Genomic DNA, 20,813 nt, shown 5'->3' with positions numbered 1-20,813 from the left:
TTTGTTAGTATGTATGTCATTTATCCAGAGAGCCTTGCCCCTTTGGCCCCTGATTTGTCCCCAGTTAGACCCATCCCTGAGTTCCTCCCCCCAATAAAAGGTGCTGCATTGAGGGGGTTCAGAGAAATTCTTTTCCCTCGTTTTTCCCCCGCTGCTTCTGCTGAGGGGTGTCTGCTGGGGCAGATACCCTGACGAATAAAGCCAGCAGTTAACCCAGAACAGCCTCCTCTTTTTTCCTGCTGTCGTTGCGTCACTCCTTCAACCAAGCAAGAGCTCACAGGGTCGGTAAGGTTCACCCTGTTACCGAGCCGCCCCCTTTACTGTTGAGGTGTCAGGGCTAGCCGAGGCAGAAAAAGACACCTCAGCAATTACTGCCTGTAATGGCAGCAGGAAAAATTGGGGGTGCCAGGGCTCAGGGCAAAAGTGCCATCAGACATGCACCCTGGTGCATCCTGGTGTTGCTTTTCATCTTCTTTTCTGCCAGAGTTGGGATTAAATGCTCCACCCCAGCTCCCTGTGACCACGTGGAGTGCCAGGAGAAAGCTCGTGTGAAATGTGCAAATCTGAGCCCTGCTCCTGGGGGTCTGCACTCACATACTGTTACAGTTCTGCCTGCTTTATCTCAGGAGGTCAGGATGAAAGACACGGGAAATGTAGAATTGAGTTTGGTCTTGGTTGTTTATTATATCTCCTCTATTTACAGTATTTACAGCATGAGCTCCAGCATGCCAGTTAGAGAAAGGAGGTAAAATGGAGAGTTTCTAATTTTCACCAAGGCTATTTAAGATATAGTTTACCCAATACTAAAGTGGCACCTATATTATTTATGTTTTTGACCCAATAATGACCATTTGATGTTCATAATGCAGAAATCTTTCACCCAGGTAGAGAAAGCCACCCAAATCCATGAAGACGAATTCAGATAACGCCCTGAATCCTCCATCCTGGCCCATACACATCACTATATATCAAAACCCCAAACCTAAGTTTTCACCCTGTGGGATCACACAACACCTCTCTAACTACACACCCACAACCCCAGCGCTGTCACTCAATTTTGGAAGCCTGTTCCACGGCCTTAAGTCAAATGTGGTGCTTGCCTGAGGGTCAGCATCCCTCAGCCCATAAAGCCTGAAATTTTCATCCTCCAGGGTTCCAACAACAAACCACTCCCCTCTCCTGACCACAGCACCAAGACTTTCAGGGCTGGAGATCAAACTGATCTATCAGCTGATCCACAACCCGAGGGATGGTGACTCAACCACCTCATCAGGAAGCCTTTTCCAAAAAATGAATTAGTGGATTGCAAAATAATGAAAGTAGTGGGTGTTATAAATGCATAATATATGATTGGGTTTTTGCAAATATTAAAATGAATACTATATGTGTTATATTAAGTTATGCTGTAATAATATAGGGTTTTTTAATAATAGCATGATAATTTTTTTAATGCAGTAGCATAATATTAAAATAGAAACTATGTGATGTAAGATGCTTTCTAGCAACATCTAGACCAGCTCAAGAATTAAGGAATACAATTAAGAAATTCTTCACATCATCCTATCTGAATAGAAATAACAGCAAAGACACTAAGGAGTCCAAAAGAAAGAATTTATTGCTCCCATTATCAAGAGATTTGCAACTTTGTAGAGCCACAAAAAAATTATATGCAAGAAAGAGTGGTGGGGGAGAAGAGTTGCAATTAAACAGAAACACCTAAAGTAAAAAAAAAAAAAAAAAAAAAAAAAAAAAAAAAAAAAAAAAAAAAAAAAAAAAAAGTTTAAATCACATATTAAATTTATGAATATGCAATAACCTATGGCATTTAAAGAAAAGATCTTTTGTTAGCAAGCTGTGCCTTGGGTGGAAACACCAGGCACCCAAACGTTTGTAATTTTACTTTCTTTTGTCTCTTATTGTCTTGTTTTTTATTATTAAATTTTTCAAATTTTAACAAAATGAACAGTGTTTTTCACAGTGGATCAGGCTTAACACACATCCATTGTAGACAATGGAAATTAGAAAGAATAATTTCCAGACTCTTTATGAGTTTAATAATCCTGGTCCCCCAATCTGAGAACTGCAACATTCATGTGGTAATGCAAACTAATGGTGTAAAACTCTGGGGGAAAAAAACTATCTCCCCAAAAGAGTTCTTTAGAAGTTAAGCAGATTAACTCTACCCCAATTATTGTTGAAATTTACTTATGATATAAAGTTCTGCAAGCTGTCAACATCTGATAACAGTGATTTCTCCTAGATGAGAGTGAGGTAGCACATTTTGTTTCATATGCTGTGGATGCATAACCTGTGGCATGGTTTCAATGATAAAGTGCAGAGATCAGGGAAACAGTAGAGCAAACACCTGCTCAAAAGAGAAACTGAAGAGTCGTTGCATGTGATATTCTTACATTTTTTCTGGCATAAAATGAAGGTAAAACAACTCTGTGAGTCCTCTATGCCTCTTCTTCATGTTAATTTCTGCCCCTTACTGAGACAGCCTACAGAGTGAAGACATCCATAAAATGCAGTACCTTATTCTTACCACTCTCTAACTTCTGGTTCTAGACAATTTAAAGTTCCCAAAGCCAACTCCAAGCAAATAAACCCCCACTTTTTTCCCAAGTAAACAATATACATAGTATAACCCCCCTGCAATATTTCCTCTGTATACCAAGTAATGTATACAAAACACTTGAATGCCAATAAAAATAAAAGCTATAGCAAGATAGGGAAATATTCAGGTTAAAAAAGTGCCTAATAAACCTATTTCTAACCAACAGTAGGACCTTAACTCAGAACAAAATGACCTGAAGAAATGCTATGAACATTCAAAACCATTTGTTAACAAAATGCTAACTACATTAATGAAGACTGTGATTTCTCATGTCTTTGTGCTTAGCATATAACACTGGGATTCTATTAATGAAAGCAAATTTACATTTTAGACCTCTGTGATGAAGTATTAACATGTTTCCAAATACATTTAATTGTAAGAAGTAGTTCTCTTGAAAAGTGTCAGTGCTGCAGGCAAGAACTCTTTTCTGCAAAGGCAATTCTGAGCTTAAACACCATGCACCTGCATTCAAGATATGAAGGAGCAAAGCAGAAAAATAAAACTAGCCAAGCACACAATTAGAGAGTCAACCACACAAGAGAACAGCCCTAAATGCTGTGAAACCCTGGATGTAGGGCTCTGACCCCACCTCTGGGCTCTCTCCTGGCTCAGGCTCATGGCAGGGACTGCTGGGTCACCTGGGAAGAATTTCACAGGCAGGCTGGTTGATGTAGGCAGGTTTCTTACCTGGGTTACAGTCAGGGCTTTAATTGCTCATAAGGGGCATGTCAGCACCACCTTTAGCAGAGTGCACCAGCAAGAAATAAAGAAAAAGCCATAACTTTTAACTTGATCACCCTTGTGTTCTCTGACCCTAACCTCATCCTGTCTGTGAAGGAGAACCAGACACAGTTTTTTCTTAGCACAGCACTCTCTGATGTACTGATAAATATAAAAAAAATTGAGAAGATTACAAGGAGATCAGAACAGAGTGTCAAAGGTCTATTTTATCAACACTGCAAAGATTTTCTTTATTCTAAGACTACAGGAAGCCTTTTGGGTCTTTATATATATTTTGTTTTAATAAAGGCACCTACTGTACTTCAGATGTCTAAGTAACAACACCAAAGCCATACTATTAGTGTAGGAGTTATGATCTTTCATATTCAAAGAATAAACTGAGATACAATTCTTGTCAAATCTGGCAAGAACTTTGCCAAAGTGTAATTCTTCTGCAGCAGCAATGATGTCCTCCTGCTCTGAAAGATGGATTTCTGCCAGACTAACAGTGAAACTGAAATGTAGGATCTGATTTCTGTATCTGTGCCCTTTCTCCTGCAACTAGAGCTGGGATGTTGTTGTGTAGCTTCCTGGGAATAAGTGAAATTTTGTCAAAGGGAAGTAGACCAGCCCAGTTTCCAGAGTGATCAGAAATGTCTACCCACGCCAGCTGCCCTCAGGCATTGAATTTCTAATGATCTAAGGAGCAGTGGCTCTGTGGTGACAATCTCATTTTAGTGGGGAGAGGTCTAGTTGTCCTGTGAATTACCATGCAGGGCTGCAGCAGTTCTTTTTGTTCTTTTGAGGGAGAAAGCTTGAAATTTGGTGATTTACAGACTTACAGCACAAGTTCAATAGGAGACATTTTGCAGAGACCTTCAAGTCCATGAACCTGAAATAGATGTGATTCTTACCTTACAAACACATTGCTGGCTATCAGATGAGAGCAAAAGCTCCAACCAGATGGCAGTGAGAAACTGTGACAGTGTTCTGTTGATTCTGAAGACAGATATTTATACACTAATGAAGATTTATACTGTTGAGACTCATAAAGACTCATAGCTGTCCCAACTTCTGTGCATTTGCAGCTGAACAGACACATGGGAGTAGGAAACTTTGATCAAATAGAAATATTCACCTATCACAGCACTCAATAGTGACAGATTCTGGGAAAGGAATCAATTGTAAGAACATATTGTGATACATCCCATACATCCCCTAAAAAATGATTCTATCTCCCATTAATCGTTAAGGTAATTTCTGAGACAAAGGTTTTGTATTTTAAAATTTTTGTATTTTAAAATTTTTGTATATTAAAATACCCTTGTGTTTTACATACTTCAGTAGATTTCTCATGCACATTTGTCCACCTGTTTTTCAAATGGGTTTAAATTTTTAGCAACCATATTGTCCTGTAACAACTTGTCTCATAGAATAGTCCATTCCCAGTCTGTATTGAAATCAACTCTTCCTTTTTTTTTTAATATGAAATATCTCAGTTTAATTTGCTACCATATCTCTTGTATGCAGACAATATTATTTCATAACTGTTATGAAGCTTTAAATTAAAAGTGCTTTACACTTAAGAACAATTACCTCTATCTATGTGAAGCTGATTTTAGAATATGTTTAGATTTTCTAGAGCTTTCAAATTAATAGTTTTCTGAACTGTTATAACTGAGTAATAATAATCTCCACATAAGAGCAACAAAGAAGAAAGGGTAACTAAAGGAGCATGTGCCATGTCTTAGATACTGATGCTGAAGGAGGCCAAGCATGGAAAAATAGTGCATCAACAGAACCCCAATTCTGCAGAAACAATACTATCACTTTCTTCTTGCTCTGTTCCAGAGGATGGCACCCTGTGAAATTAATGGAGAGCAAGATGAAGACATGTAGAAGGTGGTAACATCACTGTTCAGAACAGATCTGCACTCTGTGAAGTTCCATTGAACTGAGAAGGTATCTTGATTTTGTGGGGAGGGTGACTTTATGAGCAAAATAACACATAGCACAATACTAACCATGAGAGGAAAAGTCTAAGATGAGACTGTTCTCAAGGACTAGAAGGGAAATCTCTCTGGCACATCACAGTTACCATTATCTCATTCTCCTTTCCCTGTATGTCTTTCTACCATCATCATAAAATGGCTACTTCTGTTTTGCAGATCAGAACATCCCTGGTGAAATCATGAGAGCACATGCAGCTCAGGAAAGCAAGATCCTTGTAGAGACCACTGGAATTATGCCAGAGGAAGGAGCAGAAGGTGCTAGCTAAAGAAGAACACAAGTGATTCTTAAACACTCAGATATTCCCTATATTTTGTAAGCATCAGTTGGGCAAAAGGATTCACCCAAGGGGACAGGTACTAGAAGAAGACGCTCTGGAAGCTGGCGCTAATTAGGAATTACATTGATGCTACACTAATCAGCTAGGGCAGATTGCTTTAAACTTCAGCACTGCTGTCACAGACTGAATACCAAGATTATGCATTTAAGAGTGCCAAAATTGAACAGCAAGCTCATGGACCAAAATTTTTCTTCCTTTCTGGTTGCCCGTGGCAACCATTTACTGGCAAACATACTTTCCAGACTTCCTAAACTCAGGTTTTGTCTAAGACCCCATACAGCAGAAATCTCTCTTCCATAGCCTCAACATGCAGTGAAGCTCTGAAATAGTTAAATAGTTAAATAGGCCAAATGACACAGGAGTATTTGCATCTGTTTTGAAGTTTAAAGGAAGAAAGGAGCCTCCATCACTTGCAAATCCCGTGCAAGTTCCTGCAGGCAGAGCGTAAGAGTGAAAAAGCTCTGCCATGTCTGTGTTTATTATGACAAATACCTTTTAAACTCCCAGTCTGCATTGCAAATGTTAGTTATTTTTAACAATATACAATGAAGGGGTAAAAAATGAAGGGTGTGTCCCAGCCTCCACCCTTCTGCTGTTATCTGCACATCTACTCTGAGAGAATTACTGTTCTGCATTATCTGTCAGCTCCCCACTGTCAACGTCAAACTAAAAAAGCCAAAAAGAAAGACAGGACAGGAGACTAACCCTGTGTTCTTTGCATCTGTAAATGCTTTCCCAGAAATGTCAGCACAGGGATGAGAGAAGCCAACTCCCAATACACCAGTCCATTCTATAGAGAAAAAAAAGAACAAGCAGGATAAATTAAGCATTAATTAGGTAATCCTATCTGTTGAATTTCCTTGCCTCAAAAGTATAGAAGAAGAGAGAAAAATCAAGTGTTTCAAGGAAGAGTCAAAACTTCTCCACTTTTCTCAGAGCCATCGTGCGTCAGCCTTGGGTACAGAAAGCCATAGTGGAAAGAATCAGGTGGCATAACTGGATACTCTGTAAATCTTTGCATAGCAGGAAAGGTTATATCCTGGCACGTTTTAGGTGGAAATTGGCACAGAAATAGTTATTATGTAAAATTATTTGCTTTACACTGTATGTTGTACTGTACTATTTCCGTGGAATCTTTGTGCATGGATCAGGTACTTTTCCCCATCCAGCTGTAAAATACCAGAATAGCTGTTGCTTGAGTATCACTACAGGTCTGCACTGATGCTGCACCATTGACTGCTTTAGTTAACTCCAAAAAGTTCACTTCAAGGCAACTATTGCTGTTCACAAGACAAGGAGACCAACATACCTGCCCTTCCTAATACTTGTCTGAAGATGTTTTATATATTAGTCATTGATTGCCGCAGAAGATTTGAAAACCTGTTGGTTTTAACTATTAAAGTGTCTGCATTTAGTAGAACTATTCAAGGATTTATGAAATTTACGTTTCAATTCAGCCAAAGACTTAGCATCAGTGTGTCAGCTTTAGAAATGGAAGAGATGCCTTACTTTTCTGCTAAGGGTTGGCACCACTGCTTTGGAAGCAGGTATGGTTTGGAGCTAGTTTATTTGCTGCATTAAGCAAAAAGGGAAAAAAAGAAAAAAAGAAAAAAAGAAAAAAGAAAAAAGAAAAAAGAAAGAAAAAAAAAAAAGGCTGTTTTAAGATGACCCATAGAGGACACTTCATCAAAACTTTAAATGTGAAGTAAGCTGAATTTCTAAATGGACAGATAGACACAGGCATAGAGCAAGGCATGACCAGCAAGTAAATTGTAGCAGTAAGAGGTCACAACTCTTTAAGGAAGATGAGATTTTGCCTTTTTTTAACACCTTCACAGAAGCATTTTCTGAAAGTGGAGTGTCTTTAAGTTCTTGTGCTATTGTAGTTTACAAAGGTAAAATTCTTTGATCCATAAAATTAATATGAGCAGCCTATATGAGCCTGAGCATGGCTGAGTGTCTGCCTAGACCAGCAAATCAAGTGCTTGACTATAATGAAATTACTATGTAAAGTCTCACTTTATCAGCAAATTTTTGGGTTAAAGATTTTGCCAGATCAAGAGGGAAAAAGTGGTACCAACTTTTCGGAAAACTTGAAGAGCAGCCCATGCCTTCTAGTGATGTATGAGTGCCCCTAACAAACAAATCTTAGTGAAAAAAAAAAAAAAGGTTATTTTTTTACTGGACATGCTTATGTGTCTCAGCCTTAAAAATTTACAAGAATAACAATGAAGAAAAGTACCTAAAAACTATTACAGGAATTTGTGGCAGAGTGGAACACTGAAAAGCTGCTTTCTCAGTCAGTAAATGAGAGAACCCCAGAACAATCCTCTTACTGGTGGAGTTTCTCCTAAATATATTTACTTACACATAGAAGTAAGGTACTGAATAAAACTCTTGCTGACTAGTCACTTTTACTCTTACATTTCTCTGTCGTCATATTTCCAGTGTTAAAACCCAGTAAAAGGAATATTGCAGACATGGTAAGCAGGTGGAACTCTCTAAATGCACAGAGTTACAGTTAAGAAATAAAGAACTTCGGACAGAGTTTTTATTTTGTTAAAGAAATGCTGTTTTATTAATGTTAGCTGCTGTATGAAATGAATTAATTTTTTTTGCTGTGACAACAGTTTCAGCCGATGCAGTGGAGTTCCAGTCTTCAAAAATGCAGAAAGCTACTTCTATGTGTAATAACACTGCAGAAGAGTAAGAGATTGCTGTCAGTCCTTGCCCCCATTTGGGAGAACACTTCAACTCTTCTCTACCACATCTCCCCAACTTTATAACCTGCAGCACTACTAAACCCTCCAGAACAAGACAAAAATGAGGTTTATTGTAAGCCATGTGGACTCTTGGGAAAGGAGGATTGTGCATGCTGACTGTTTTTGCTAAGCCCCTGAGAGAAGAACAATGAAACAGAAATCTTGTAAAGGATTTATGACGCCTGGGATTAAGGAAATGTGTGAATGCTCTTGCTTAACTAGTCTGAGATAAGAGAAACATGTGGAACACTTCAGTGCAACATAACTAATGTTTCAGTGCAGGTGCTAAATAAAACAAATACTTTTATCAAAGCCCTTGTCCAGACATCAAATAAACAAACAGATTGAGCTATAGCTCAGAAGTGAATTTAGGAAACTATTCCAGTGACTATAAACATAATGGAATTTCCAAGGCTGTTATGGGAATATAAGCTGCATTCCCCTGCACAACTGTACCCAAATTAATTTGCTTCACAGGAGCCTTTGGGATGTAGTTTTCACAAAGGTAAATTACTAAAGTTACCCATCACAGCTGATGAGAAGGTGGTTAATTTGTTAAACTCTTAGCTCTGAATCTGTTATCTTTAGATCCTTACTACATTTTAGTCTTTCTGGGAGAACTTGCAAAGGCTGTTTTGAGTTTGTGTCCTATCTCCCATTTTGATTCCAAAAATTACCATAGTAACACTGCATGGAGGAGTATTTTTTTGACTAGGAAGGCATCAACTGACCATTTGACTTGACATCAGAAATTACAATAATCACAGAACATTTTCCTGTGCCTCTTGCACAATCTCAACTTAGAAGTAATATTTTTGGACTATACACAAAGCTGTTCTTTTAATCACAGAGATCTAAAGATTTGGCAGTATGATGTAAACGTGGAGATACCTGTGGCACTTGTAAATCTATTAACCAGAAATAAAAGCAGCAACTTCTTTCTCACCCTCAGGTCTGCAAACAGACAGATTCCATTTTTTTTTTCCCCTCTGCTGGTACTGAACTATAATATATTTTGCCACTGCTGTATCAGTCAGTTTCTGTTCATTCTAAAAATTACTTATTTCTTCTTTTGTATCCTTGCTTTTGAGCCAAAGGACACATGTCTTTGCTGAATGTAGAAAGAGGTATGAGTCTATAGGGTGAGGCTTCTGAGGAGCAACTGAGGGAGTTTGATCCATCACCTGCACCTCCACATTATGTCCTTCCTGGCTACCAATTCACTCTCTAAGCCTTCTCTTTCCCATACAAAAAGGAGGTGCTGCACCACTACTAAAAAAGGGAGTTATGAACTTCTGCAAGTCTGTAACAAATGATGTGGTGGAGCTGATAAAATTTTCCTGATGTGTTTTTATTAGGCAACAGAATGAGTGCTAGTTTTAGAAGTTATTGTTTCTAAACTGCTGGAGAAAATGTTGCTTTTTACAGGACCCTTGCCACTGTTGGTGTCTTCTAATGTGCTGTGCATTATGCAATATTATATACATGCCTTTTCTGAGTATAAGTATATAAGTATATAATTGATAAGTATATCAACTTACACACAGTGAATTATGAAATTTTACCTCTAAGCAATGTTGAAAAAGACCTTTTTGAAGGAGGACATATTTGAAACAACGTAAGAGGTACCATCTGCTCAGGTTCTGTCCTGAAAAACAGAGTTATTGTTATTCCTGATAAAAATGTTGTTTATAAACCCTTCCACCACCTGACTGTAGGAACCACTGTTGAACACAAGTGGTCCACAGAACCATGAACATCATGTTGGATAAAAGCAACAAGAGGTCACAAAAGCACTAAAACTGACATTCTGAGGCACACACCTAAGAAAGAAACAGCAAAAGTTCTTTCACATTCCTAGTCCTCAAAGTAAGAAAACATTATTATCTTGTGAGAGAAGGAAGTTGCAGCAGACTCCTCTTTTCAGTCTGTATAGTGATTTTACAGCATTGAAGGAACTAGATGGTATTTGATTTTTTTTTAATATCGTGGGAGCCCATCCCTTTGAAAGCTAATCACCAAGTTTTATTTAGTGAGCAAAGGACAATGGCTTTCTGGGCAAAACTGACAAGTTTTGTTTCTGGCTGTTCATTTGATACTCCCCCCTTTTAAACTGAAAAATGATACATGATTTTTAACTTGCTAACAATGGCTCCCACAATAACAATGTGAGGTGTCTGACACGATTTCTGATGCATTAGCATTTTGGGATTTGTTTTGTAAGGCAGCACCCCAAATTAAAAAATACCTTGTGGGCTTTGGGTCCTTAGGCAGTTTTAGAAGGCAGTTTCACTTGTCTTCTTCATGTGCTGATTAGATGTTATTACTGAAAAAGAGGGGGAAAAAAATAGTTTTACTTGCCTTCTTCATGTGCAGATTAGATGTTATTATGGAAAAAGAGGAAAAAATAAATTAAAAAATAATTGAAAAGCTGTGTTCCAAGCAGTTTCTGAGAAACTATCTAAAAAACCCCAAAGTCTCAGTTTGGAATGGATACACTGTGTTCTGACTGTGGCTGGAAAAAGATCTATTTGCTGTGATAGACTCATAGAGATTCAGAGCTGCTTCCCCCAAGGAATGAAATACCTATTGCTTCAAAGCCTGTTATTACAGGTAATTTCTGGCTGCACTATGGTACCACAGAGAAATGCCAGACAAAGATCTGGGCTCTGGACAGACATTGTCTGATCTCCCTATTGCCTTGCATACGGTGTCATTTTCAGAAAGCCTTTTAACCTTTTCTTTTTTTTTTGTAACGGCAAATGTTTAAAACATCAGATTTTGCAGATTTTTTACATCCTTTCTGTGCACTGGAGTTTCTGATGTTGCAGTTGCAAAGGGCTGGGGGAGGAGGGGGAGTATGTCTTTCTGTTCCCCCTAAAGCAGATCCTGTTAATTAAGTGTGAAGGCTGCTTTCAGCCTGGAGTCCCCTCTTTCTGGTCTCCTGTTTCCTGTCCCTTGCATCCCTGTCTTTTCTCCCTCGCATTCTTTTGAATCCCTGCTACTCTCACCTGTCCTTCATGAGCAGGCAGCCCATTTCCCAAAGTCCTGTGGATCCAGAGGGCTGATGTACATCTCTTTTGCTCCTGCTGCCAAACAGTTTCGGTTTTTTTTATGTACTCACATGTTTTTTAAACTGTAAAATTGTAATGTTTATAATTTTTGTATAAATATATATATATATATAACCTAAATAAAAATAACAATAACGGTATATATATAGCAGAGCTCAGTTATATGGCTAGTCCAAAAGTGGTGAGAAGTGGGAAGAGAGAATGATACAATTTCACTGAGTCACCAATTCTGCAGGCTCTCCTACTACTCATTTCCACTCATCTTGCACTGAGTTTTTCAGTAGACACAGTCTTTGAAATGAAGACTCTTCTACTGTTCTCTTCCCACCCAAAGACATGGATTAAACTATCCTCAGCCACAAAACTTCAAAGGTAAACCCAGCAGAAAAAGTCTCAGTTGAGATACATTGATGGCAGCAAGTCTACTGAACAAATGACTGCTACTGTTTGGAAGAAGGCACGCATACAGTGGTCTTACAGAGATAATGAATAAAAATGCCATCAGGAAACGAAATACAAAGGGATTTCCTTTAGTACTTGAGTCTGTGTTCAGAATGAAGTCTGGAATTACAAGAGGACTTAGTGCCACAAAACAGTAAGTGCATTGCCACTCAGGCATCTCTAACCAATACTTCCTCTCTCCCTAAATTCAGACATGCCAAATGTATTGGCAATGTAAATATATTATGAATCTGTTTCCAGCAGTGCCTTCAACAGTGTCAACCACGTAAGGAAGTGCTTTGAACCCTGTTCCACCCCAAAACTGTCACAAAGAAAGCCTTGAAGTGAAGCCTCTTGCAGCCAGCAAGGCTTGCACTACCCAGTACCAGAAATGTCAAGTTCCACCTTCATCTCTGGAGCCAAATGTGTGCTCAGGTGGTTGTGGCTTGACCCACCAGAGCTGACACATCCTTGGCTTTGGCCTCTGGAACTGCCACCTCCTATTTCTGGAGCGTGAAAATTTGTGTGAAGGGCTTGGCATGTCTAGAGCAATCATGTTGCCTCGTATTGTTTCTCCAAATTTGGAAGATTATATTCTCCCTGCAGGGAAGGGGTATTATTTAGAGAAAATATCACCTTTAGAACATAGTAAACTGAAAACCAAACAACTCTGCCTTCCCTTCTCATTCTCACAACATCCTTTAGGAAACAAATTTTCCTTGCTTGACTTTCCATGACTATTTTCCTAGTTCTACAATAACCCTCTAATTTAGAAGCAATAACCCCCTAAATTAGAAATTGAGTGAGCTGATGAAGCAGCTTTGCATCTGGCAGTTTTATTTGGGCTCCTTTTTTCCCATTAAGCCCACATGGCAATTGTACTGAAGAGCCAGTTTTTGGCCTTGATCTTTTTATAAACCTGTCTGACGCATTTCCTGAGGAAGTATTTATGTCAAAAGAGATTTAAACTGTTTCTCTTCTCAAATTCTTTAAGGAGATTTCTTTCCTAAAGCGCTTTGCTTTAATGAAAGATAAATTGTAATCCCAATTAACTGCAAGAGTGAGAGTGACCCTGACAAAGCATGTCCTTAAGTACTTGTTTGAACTGGAGCCAAATAATCAATAGTTGCTGTCAGGAATCTCTCAAAAAATGAATAATTCTGTTACCAAATAATTTATTTTAACTAATTTGTATTGAAAGTTTCATGGTAGCATCCACATTATGACACTACAACACACCATGGTAATAATGGCTGTTTGTGCTTACCCATGTGAATATAAAAAAGGAGCAAGACATGCAAAAATGTGCAATCCTCAGGTTTCAGTAATCACTAAAGACAGGAAAGAGGGGAGGAGAAAACAGCACTAAAAGAAAGCACTAAAAATCTACTCCCAGTAAACTATTTTTTATTTGCCTACAGCTGTCATCCACCTAAGAATCAGCTGAAGGACACGTTATCCACTCACAGGAATAGGTACAGTATTGCTTAATTCTTTAAAAGAATTTAATTAATTATTCAAAATAAATTAATCAGAATTTGATGTGATACTTTGGCTCTTTATTACCTGTAGTCTGTGCACATCATTTTTCAAAAGCAATTTCAAGTGAGTTTTGTGATAAAATTATTGACATTCTGTTGTGTAGCTTTTGTATGGCCTATCAAACACTTGCCAAAGACCAAGAACAGCTCAGTGAGGAAAAATCACTTATTTTTCACTTTTGATAAAGGAAAGTTTTCATCCTTTCCTGGTCAAATATAACCCTAAAAATGTAAGTAAGCACTGACAAATGATACTGGTGTTTTTTCCACACAGAGACCAGCAAGAATGAATGTGAACTCTTCAGGCCAGCTTCTCAGTGTTCTTTGATTCCCTGAGTCTCCAGGAGGACCCTAAATTCCTTTTTGAAAACAGTATTGGACTGATGAGCTTTCTTGATATAGACTAAGATTTCTCTGGTCTTTCTCCATGGGGTGTATCTGCAGCCTTACTAATTTAATTCCTTTAGTAGGCTAAAGCAACTGTGTTGTGGAACTTTTTCATGCATTAAGGATTTTCCAAGACAAACCTAGAAATAGCTTTATCAGGTACAAGACATTCATTAAAAGCATATTTCTCGTGACTGGGAACAGAGGCCATGTGAATAATTTCTTGGCATATTATGCCATGAAGAATTTCTCAGGATAACACAATTATAGATTTGTATCAACAATGCAAACACAAGTTCATCACGATCTATGCAGGTTATCTTTCTTCTGGTTTATGAAGGCAAGAAGGAAATCCTTTTAATTTAGCTTTACATATAACAAAAATATGCTTTACATATGAAGAAAAATCAGAGCTCCCACAGTGGACAGACAATTCCAAGAGACTCCACTTACACAAGCAGTATCAGTAGAGGAACATGAGCCATAAACCACTGCTGCATTCAGATTCTGGTGCTCCAAAGTAGCTCCACAAGTTCTGTGGGAATGTGTGATAGGCATGTGTGCAGCTCAAGAAACCTATACAAAACACCTTCCCTCCTCAGGTTGCTTTGCTTCCTTTTTTAGAGCTGGAGGGGGAAAAAAGGGAGGGAAAAAAAGTGGGATTTAAGATACAGAATGTGCATTGTGGCACTTTGAGTTTGAGCCACATCATCTGTGATGGAAACAGAGCAAAAGCCTTTGACCACAGTGACACAGACAGAAACACACTCAAAGAAAAAAAAGAAAAAAAAAAAAAAAAAAGGAGAGGAGGTAAAAAAAAGGGCCTGGTAATGCCAGAGACATGGCCTGAAATGGTGCCAAAGATTTCAGGCTGGCAAATTAGCAAAGCAGCCAGATACATCAGAATGGGTGTAACAGGCCTCATCTATTTCAGCTCACCCACTTTACCATGTCATTGTCATCAATCCACAAATATATTTAGTTGTGGGAATAAGATTGTCTCACTAATAAAGCAGAACCATCAAGAGGAAAACAAAAGAATGAAAGGAGAAGTGTAGCCACAACTGTGTAATACTAATACAACTGAACTATTCAAAGGAAGGGAAAAATGTTTTATATACTGAAAGAAGAAAAAGTTTGGTCTTACTTTACAAAATAATTTAGTTTCCTGGTTTTGATTTACATTTACTTGTAACAGCTGCTTACAGGTCAGGTAACATTAGCATTCAAAAGCCAGCCTCAATGAAATAAATCCTGCAGTTAATATTGGTGTTAATTCTATTTCATGCTTTTGGGCTCAACTGCACAGAGAATTATTTAAAACGGAAATGCCTTGAAAACACACTCCACAATATGCACAAATACCCACAATCTGCCATTAAAGCAAAACCCTGAAATATCTTTCTTCTCACCAAAAAAATGTACAGTATGTGCAGTACATAAAACTCCATCAAAGACAAGCCTAGTCCTCACTCGTGCAGAGAGTCTGGGCACAGCTGAGACATTTTATCTCAGCGTGGTGGGAAATGTGTCACACAGACAAGCCTTGTGCAGGATCTGTGAACATCTGCTGGATTCTCAGGGCAGGGCAGGAGCTAGCTGGGTCTGCCCAGAGTGGTGTGCCAGGCTGAGTGTGAATTTTCACATGTGTCTCCCCTTCCTCATCTCCACAGAACTGAGAGAAAGCAACCAGTGCAAGCTGGAAGAAAGCACCCTCCTAGAAACAGGCTGGAAAGCTTTTGAGGCACTTGGAAAATAAGGTAACCAAAACCCTCAGGTAACTGAGGGCACATGCCCACTGCACATTAGAGCAAGGTGCCAGCAGCAACAATAAAATAAAGGCCAGGTCTGGGAGCTGGAAGCTCTGCGGCCACTATGGTGCAGTGCTCCTGCCACCTCCCAGCAGTAGGTTTGGACTTCTATCTTTCTGTTAAAAATTAATTCCCCATTTGGCTTTGAAGAATCAAGTCTGATCTGAACTGGACTCTCTGCGGTCATAGAGGGGTTATTTTAGTAGGGAAGGACGTTAATGGAGCTTAAGATTTCTTTGTTAACAGTTTTACAGTAAGGATGGACAGAAATCATTATAATGAGCAATAGGATATGTGTAATGAATAATGCTGTCTTCCAAAATCAGGCCCGTTGTGTTAAGAAGACTGTTGGTCACTAGCAAGATATACAGCTTTGATGGACACTTAATGTAGAGAAAACCTTCAAATCCTGGTAGAAAATAGTGCAAATGTATAATATTTGGGAGCTTCCTTTTTTAGTGGTGAGATTAAACTAATTGACATTGACTGTAGCTGCATTTTTGCAGCTGAAAGTGGGAACTGAGGATCCATCACTGGATCTGATAGAGAGGATAACATCAATGGAAGTGATAGAGAGGATAACACAAGTGCCCTACTAAAAGGTGTGGTCTTTAAAGCATTTGTCTTTATGCCATACTGCCAGAGTTAAACGAGGGGCTTTCCACAACAGAAAAGCCATTGCAAATGCAGCAAACTCAGACCCTTTTTGTTATTCTTGTCATTCAGCAATGATTGCACCCTCAAAGTGAGGCCACTTATCTTTTACCTGAGCTCCCCAATATTTTAAAAAATGCTTTCATGACTCTCTTGCACAACAGACTGTGTGGAGTTCAGTTTTGATCTGACACCAAGTCTGCACTCACACAATCACAGTGACACTGGCAGAATTAGGCCTGCTTTACACCTGCAGAGATGAAAGGAGACTCAGTGCCTCAGTCTCCTTTGCCAATTGAACAAGAGGGTGACAGGATAATTCCTGTGTAGAAGAGGACGCTTGTTCAGAGGATGTCCCTTTGCTCTTTCTGTCTCACTGAATTTCATCTTGAAATCTGCAAGTTTTGGTGGAAATCCATTTTTCTCAGAGACTTTAGGGGTCTTAGAAGCAATCCTATTTCCAGTGGACATGTATGTGCTGACACAAGTTAAATGGAAAATGCTGAAACTGATTAAAAAGGAGGTTTTATATATGCAGTCCTGGTAGCTCTTTCTGTCTTGGTGAATTTCAGCTTGCAATCTGCAATATTTGGTGGGAATCTATTTTTTTTTCTCAGAGACTTCAGGAGTAAAAGAAGGAAGCCCATTTCTAGTGGATTTGTGTGTGCTGACACAATTGGAAAGCACTAAAGCTGATCCAAAAAGAGGTTTTCTATATGCAGCCCCTGTAGCTCTTTCTGTCTTGGTGAATTTCAGCTTGCAATCTGCAAATTTTAGTGGGAATCCATTTTTCTCAGCAACGTCAGGGGCAGAAGAATCAAGCCCATTCCCAGCGGACTTGTACATGCTGACACAACTGGAAAACACTAAAACTGATCTAAAAAGAGGTGTTCTACAGGCAGTCCTTGTAACCCTTTCTGTCTTGGTGAATTTCAACTTCTGATGTGCAAATTTTAGTAGGAATCTATTTTTCTCAGGGACTTCAGGGGCAGAATAATCAAGCCCATTCCCAGCGGACTTGTACATGCTGACACAATTGAAAAACACTAAAACCGACCCCAAAAGAGTCGTTCTACAGGCAGCCCTTGTAGCTGTCCTGCAGTTCAGAGCACTCAGCGAGAAGAACGGACTGATGGACCAGATTTTTTTACCCGGGATCTGAACAGCAGAGGCGGCGTTCTGACACCCGCGGGGTGGGGGAACACGATGGAGACATTCAGCATGATGGAGATCCAACACGATGGATACATTCAGCATGATGGATATCCAATATGATAGATACATTCAGCACAATGGATATTCAATATGATACATTCAGCACGATGGATATTCAGCACGCAGGATGGATGGATGGATGGATGGATGGATGGATGGATGGATGGATGGATGGATGGATGGATGGATGGATGGATGGATGGATGGATGGATGGATGGATGGATGGATGGATGGATGTTCAGCACGCAGGATGGAAGGATGGATGGACGGATGGATATTCCCGCAGGATTGAGCCGAGGAGCGCGGGCGAGCTCCGGCGGGCGCGGGGCGCAGCGACATCTTGTGGCCGTCACAGGGAGCGCACCCGCCGCGGGAGCGCGCAGGGGGGAGCGCGCCGGAGGGAGCGCGCGGGGGAGCGCGCCGAATGAACGAGCTGCGGGGAGCGCACCGGGAGGAGGGAGCGAGCCGAGGGGAGCGCGCCGAGGGGGAGGGAGCGCGCCTCGGGAGCGCGCCTCGGGAGCGCGCCCCACCTGCGCACCCGCTCCGGCATCGCGTCACTCTGCCGGCAGCAGCCGGTCCTGGATGGATGGCTCAACAAAACACATTCCGGCGCTGCGGGCGCTTTTGGTGGGTTTGCAAGTTAAGGAGTTTCTCGTTGTACCCGGGAGAGTCTCAGGATCGGTGTTTTGTGTTTGCAGTGATTAGAAAAGCCAGGACAGGAATAGCAGGTGGACAGGTGATTGAGCAGAAAGTCAGAAAGTGGTGGGTTTTTTTTTTTTTTTTTTTTTTTTTTTTTTTTTTTTTTTTCGGGGGTGGGGGGGTTGGGTTGGGTTGGGGTTTTTTTGTTTTTCTTTTAAGAATCTGATTCCAGGTGCAGTCAATTCTGGCGCTTGGGAGATGATTTGTTTATGGAGGAAAAGTTCCATAAGGAAATACATGCGTTCACATTCCCGCTTTCCCATTGCCTATATGAAACACACCCATTCATGACACCCCAGCCAGAAAAAAGCATGCTAATTTCAAGAGAAAAGTAAAAGCCCCAACCATATGCTCCATATGTGAATTTAGCATTTTCTGAAGCTCCATAACATTTCTATTCACTTTCCTTTTCTTTAGTACCATGCAAACTGGAAGAACTGACAGGGCTAAGAAAATTTCTTTGATATTTCCACGAAGTTCACATGAAGTTCCCATCGAAACTCTGTGATTTAATGCTTTTGATTTGCTGTTTCAAACATTGGCAAGCTTGTTAGTTTTGCTTGGTGTACTTTACTTCTCAGTTTGTTGCATAAATATGGACTATCATCTGCAGGAACAGAGCTCACATCAGCTTTTGAACCTGGGTCCAAGCCTGATTGACACCTTTGGCGTGGTTTACAAAGCAACTAAAACAATGAGTCAATTTTTAGAAAGTACTGGAAGTCAGGTTTACAATTTTCTTTTTTTTCCCACTAAATAGAGTGGGAAAGAGGAATCCTCAAGGTTTGCAGGGTAATTGGCCAAGGACACAGAGTGGAACTCTCTGATGGAGCTCAGAAGTTAACCTTGCTCTCCTGAAATCAGTTGCATCAGAATGCCCTTGCAGATAATGAAATGTGATTGCCTAAATTGCAGTTTTCAAGGACACACTTTCTTCAAAGTACTGGAGAGGGCAGCAAGCTTCTTTACCCTGGAGCTTATCTGAAGCCACCCTGATATTTTCAGTCTGTTTTCTTGGAACACAGAAGTAATGAAGTTGTTATGAATAAAACTAGAATATTATTCCTTTAGTACCAGTAAAGCATTTGGCATAGACTCCTTCCTTTCCCTTTCCCTTTCCCTTTCCCTTTCCCTTTCCCTTTCCCTTTCGCTTTCCCTTTCCCTTTCCCTTTCCCTTTCCCTCCCATTCCCCTTTTCCCTTTCCCTCTCAGCTCTTTTTTTTTTTTTTTTTTTTTTAAATCTGTCCAACAGCTTGTCACATGTTTTTTTAAAAAAAATCAGAATGGCAAGCCTTGCATTAGGGATGCCAGTCAAGAACAGCTTAGAAAGTATCACTCTTAAGTACACTCCTCTTCTCCTGTTTCAGTTATCTGGAAATCAGAGACATGGAACAAAGAACAGGAAAAGGAACCTTTTATCTGTGAGAAAGCCCCAAGTGACACATGAGTCCAAATTGAGGCTGTGTTCCAGAGAACACAGTTTTACAGAATGTTTGCTAGCACAGTGCACTGAGCTGATTTGAAACATATTATTATTTTTTTTAATTTTTTTTTTTAATATGTAAAGTGTTTGTCCTAGGGAAGAGACATAAATGCTGAGCTTGGGCTTTGCAGCATTGGCTTCATCATTCTGGCATAATTCTTCAAAGAGTTTAAGAATCCTTGTGGTAGGAAGTGTTTAACTTAAACCGTGGCTAGCTTCTCCCTCTTTGTCTATGAAAGTTGATATTTGCTATAGATACCAATTGAACATGTTATTAGTTTTCTTCTATTAGTTTTTTTTTCTGCAGATTAATTTAGCAAACTTGTCTTATATGCTCTTATGAAGACATAAAATGATATATAGCAAAAACATTTCAAAACAAGTGGGAGACTGAGTTGGCTTGTCCCTGCCTCCGCATAATCCCAGTGCTTGGTGTTCATTACCATATCCAGGAGACTGATGTGGAAAATACAGTTTGTGTTGTCTGAGCTGTACTGCTGGGATGGAAACAAGCTCAGGCTGTGAAATCATTCACAAAGTCCCTCATGGTGCCATGCAAGGGGCATGTGCTGAAATAGAGCTGAGGATTTGGGTCTAAACCACAGAAGCTGAAACCTCAGTTACCACTGCAGGGCTGCATAATGAGACATGGATCCAGCCACAGGAGTGACCTTGCCATGTGATTTTCAGTGTACTTCAGGGTGACAAAAAAATTAGTTAGAAACTTGCAAAATGTAGTTCAGAATTCCAAAGTTTTCACCTGTAACACACTTATGTAGATGAAAGGTTTAAAAAACTTCTTTAAAGTGTTCAAAAGCTATTTTAGACCCATTAACAACAGAAATATTCTTGAAGTAGAGGCACTTTCATGAAAGTAAGTGTTAAGTTCTAGACAGTAATTTGTTGAAATACATTTTCCATAATGCTTTAACAGTTTAATCATAGCCATTTATAATATGATCACGAATCACACCTGTTTTTTTGAAGTAATCAGAATCACTTCTCTCACAAAGTCACATATAGGATGGCTGGAGAGAGTTGCTCTTGCTGCTCTGTAAC

The sequence above is a fragment of the Zosterops lateralis genome (genome assembly GCF_965231275.1).
Source record: "Zosterops lateralis genome assembly, chromosome: Z".
NCBI lineage: Eukaryota > Metazoa > Chordata > Aves > Passeriformes > Zosteropidae > Zosterops > Zosterops lateralis.
This window is presented reverse-complemented; position numbering follows the sequence as displayed.